The following is a 4,478-nucleotide window of genomic DNA, read 5'->3' as shown; positions in this document are numbered from 1 at the left end:
TGTGTCAGGAGAGGACAGGCTGATACAGCAGACCTCCCTTTAACTTCAGAAAAAACTAGCAATAACAAAATCCAAGTCCACTAAAAACAGAGAAATACATGATAAACAATACAAAGAAAAAGAAGAAGAGACAATAACCATACACACACACACACACATATGTATATATGTATCTATATACAGGGTTCTTGTGGATCCATAAAAGCCTTAAAAGTGTCTTGAATCAATCTTTTAAAAGTCTTAAAAAGGTTTTTTAATTTAAATTTTATGAATAGTTTTTTTCTGATTTTACATTGCAAAATAATACTGTAATGAATCCCTCACATTAAGATCCCACTGATCAGGATGGTGGAACCAACCTCTCTCATATTTAGCTTCTGCTCAGAGCAGAGGATCTGCTGTCACTGCACCCTGGACGACGTGGCATACATATGTTATTTTCCAGGCAAACAAGAATACAAGGCATGTATTTTTTATAGTATGGAGGTGGACACCACTAAAAAGAAAAATTAACAAATAACTTTAAAAGGAAAGAGAAGAAAACAAACTAACAAACAAACAGGTCACATACATGTCATCATACATTTCTCTACAGGGTCACACAGTCACAGAGCAGGTTCATAATTATGTAGGCTTATCTCCCATTTTAAGATGAATCTATAACTGGTCCCGAGGTGATACTCCTTTCTCCTGATCGCCATTTATTCTATTCTACTGAACAAATGTTCATAAGATGCTGTTTCCACCATTACATTAACCCATTCTTTCACTCCAGGGCCTTTTTTGTCTTCCAGTGTTTTAGGATAACTCGACAGACAGTTATTAGACCCACAATAATAACTGGAAATGCACACTTGGATACATTTGGTATTTGGACCGATCCAACAGTGAACACAACATTGGACTTAAAGGGATAACTGAACTAAAAATTGTCTTTTTAAACAAGATTTCTCATCATGGCTGAAACAATTGAATACACAAGGCTTGGTGTATTCAATGTCAAAAAAAACCCCAACATCATCAAGACAACCAACAAACGCCACGTATTTTTAGTATTGTATTATTTCTGTCCTTCCTTTGTCTCAGCCATGCCCAGAAATTATTATTTTTATTTTCAACATTTAAAGTAGATCAGCTTTTTTACTGGAACAAAAAAAAAAATCGTATTCGACAGCCGCCATGTGGACGTCTCAATAAAAGCTGAACGTAATAAGATAATAGAAGTTTTCTTGCAGGAGAGGAAGACAAACTTACTGAAGTACGTTTTATAAAAAGCTTGAAATGTAAATGATCTTATTTAATGTATAAAACTGAACCTGAACCTTCAGATTGTATTACTGAGTCACATGTGTAAAGGTGTGTTAAAATACTGTAGATGTTATAATGATATATTTTAAATGTGAAAATGTTTTAAAGTTTGTACACTAGAGTTATTTAATGTATTTCAATCTCCAACTGTAATAACTGTAAATTTTCCTGTAGCTCAGGTTCTGGTCTCCGGCAGTAGAAGCTTTTAGTTTTTACAGGTGGATGTTTTAGTGTCAGTGTGTTGATAGCTGCTGAACACCTGCACAGTTACATCAGGATACTGTTTGTAATGTTTGTTTGTGGGAGAGTGAAGAAAGAAGTTGGACAAGCGTGCCTTAAATCTGATATTTCCTGTATGATGTTTTGTATTGTGCTCTAAGAAAGAGTGTTTTTCTGTATATGTGGGGAACCAAATATCTTTTTACATGTTTAGTTTCATAATTATGATGAAGCTGCTAAAGAAAGTTGGACTTATTTAAATGACATCTTCATTACAAACTATCGGTCAAAAGAGCACAGTGACTAACTGAGATCAATAAAAGGTTCACATAATCCAAAACTGTATAAATATAAACAGATTCTAATAAAATGTTAAATAACAAATGATTCACAGTTTTCTCCTCTCACAAAAAAAGAGACCTTAATTGTTTCACTTTTACATCTGTGAATGTTTGATGTCTTGACTTAACGGCTAAAAGCTTTAACGCTAAAATTTGACATTCACTGAAATCCTGAGAGAGTTCAGACCACTTTACGCCACTCTCTCCTCTGTACAGTAAATATGAAGCTACAGCAGCAGCTGCATAGCTTAGCATAGGAGACTCAAAAACAAGGGGAAACAGCTATCTTAGCTTAGCATAAAGACTGGAAACATGAATAAAGCTAGCTTAGCTTAGCATAAAGACTGGCAATGGGGACAACAGCTAGCTAAGGTTTTCACAAAGACTGGAAACAGCAAGCTAAGCTTAGAATGAAGACTTGAAACATAGAAACAGCAAGTTTAGGTTAGCATAAAGAATGGGAGCAGGTGGAAACAGCTATCTTAGCTTAGCATAAAGACTGGAAACATGAAAACAGCTAGCTTAGCATAAAGACTGGCAATGGGGACAACAGCTAGCTAAGGTTTTCACAAAGACTGGAAACAGTAAGCTAAGCTTAGAATGAAGACTTGAAATGTAGAAACAGCAAGCTTAGGTTAGCATAAAGACTGGGAGCAGGTGGAAACAGCTATCTTAGATTAGCATAATGGAAATGGGGAAATGGGGAAACAGGAAGCAGGAACACTGGGAACTGAGAGTCAGCCATCTTGGCTTAGCATAATGATTAAAAACACGAGGAACAGCTAGCTTAGGTTAGCATAAAGACCAGAAAATGGAAACAGCTAGCTAAGCTTAGCATCAAGAATGGAAATGGGGGAAATAGCTAGCTTAACTGAGCATTAAGACTAGAAACAGGGACACAGCAAGCTTAGCTTAGCATAAAGACTGAAAACGGGCAATCAGCTATTTTAGCTCGGCATAAAATAAAACAGGCAAACAGGAAGCTTAGCATAGCATAAAGACTGGAAACTGCGAATCAGTTAGCTTAGCTTAGCATAATGACCAAAAACACATGGAAACAGCTCGCTCATCTTAGCATAAAGACTGAAAACGGGGAAACAAACTTCCTTAGCACTTAATCGACTCTCAACATTAAGGTATGAGTGATGTGTTCAATTACTAAACTCCATTTAAATCTTGTGTGATGACTAAGCATTAGTAAAGAAAGTGACCATGAATCGTTGACCTGAACTGAACTCTTTAAATTTACATGAGTATTGTTTCATGACATGAAACAAATGTGAATCTGTGCTTAAACTTTATCGTGCACATTATGTGAATCTGTATTGATATGAACAGTTTTCATAAAGTATTTAATATCTGTAGGCAATTTTTACTCTTCGATAAGACATGAGTAGATGATCATCAGTGTGGATTTTACAGCTGTAACAGTTAATCAGTTAATTGATTATTCGATCAACAAAAGGTTATCAGCAGCTTTTCTTCAGCTTGTTGAGCTCTAATTTATTTAGTGGGAATAATTGTAAATTAGCAAATGAAGCTAAATAAGTAGGAGAATTGTCATCATTATTATGATTATTATATTTTTTTATTTTTTATAGTTTGTGTGTGCTGTTTGCTTTTGGGCTTGTGGCCATGTTAGTCATATAAATTGTACATTTTCTTTGTAATTATTTTACAAAAGGATAATCAGCAATAACTGGTATAATTGATTATTTGTTTCAGTCAATTTAAAAGCAGCTATTCCAAATAATCTCTTTCAGCTCATGAGATCTGAGGATTTGATGTTTTTCTTTGTTTTCTGTCACAGTAAATGTATTATTTGGGGGTTTTCAACACTTGGTCGGTCACTGTGGGCTTTGAGAAAACTGAAAGATTGATCAAGAAAATAAACTGCAGATTGATCAACAGAGAAAAAGTTATTTGGAGCATTTGTGGATCCTGAACTCTGAGCTCTCTGTAGTGTGAGTGTGTAATTCTGATCCTAGCTCAGTTTCATCGTATTGGCTGTATCCTCATGTTTACTCCTGTTCTGCTGCTGCTGCTGTAGTGTCCCAGTCTGTCCACAGAGACGTTCAGTGGTCATCCGTGTGTCACCTCCAGCTGACAGAGACAGGACCTGTGACGAAGAGGAGCAGATGAAGAAACAGAAACATTAAAGACGTGGGATATAAACAGCTGAGGAGGCAGCAGGATTCTCTGCAGCAGGTAAAACTCTGTTTAAAATTTCATATCTGAGCAGGTTGTGAAGTTATGAAATGTGGAGCTACTGTGAATCCAAAACTAAACTCATTTGCAGCTTTTCTTACAATCAGTTTATTGTTTGAGTCATTTTCTAAGCAGAGAAACCAAAAATTTGATTGTTCCAGCATCTTAAACATGATAATCTGCTGCTTTTCTTGGTCTTTTATCTCAGGAAAGTGAATATTTGTGATTTTTGGACGTTTAATGATGTGAAAAAGTGCTTCAGGATATTAAAGTGAACATTGTTTTGCTGACATTTTATAGTATGAAATTAATCAAGTAATTGTTAGTTATCATTAGATTAGCTGATGATAACAGTAATCTCTAATGAAATGAGGTGTTATTCTGTAGTCTGACAGGAGTTTA

The 4,478-nt window shown here is 35.4% G+C and overlaps 1 protein-coding gene across 1 annotated transcript in view; it reads left to right on the top strand.

Annotated features, from left to right (window-relative positions):
• Positions 1–146: 146 nt before the first annotated feature.
• nox5 (NADPH oxidase, EF-hand calcium binding domain 5) overlaps positions 147–4,478 on the top strand; it is a 29,956-nt gene continuing 25,624 nt past the window's right edge. The window contains exon 1 of the mRNA XM_033635234.2: positions 147–4,076. The gene's annotated coding sequence lies outside the window, so the exon portion shown is untranslated. The remainder of the gene's footprint in view (positions 4,077–4,478) is intronic.

Source organism: Epinephelus lanceolatus, chromosome 5 (assembly GCF_041903045.1).
Source record: "Epinephelus lanceolatus isolate andai-2023 chromosome 5, ASM4190304v1, whole genome shotgun sequence".
In the NCBI taxonomy this organism is placed as follows: Eukaryota; Metazoa; Chordata; class Actinopteri; order Perciformes; family Serranidae; genus Epinephelus; species Epinephelus lanceolatus.
This window is presented reverse-complemented; position numbering and strand designations above follow the sequence as displayed.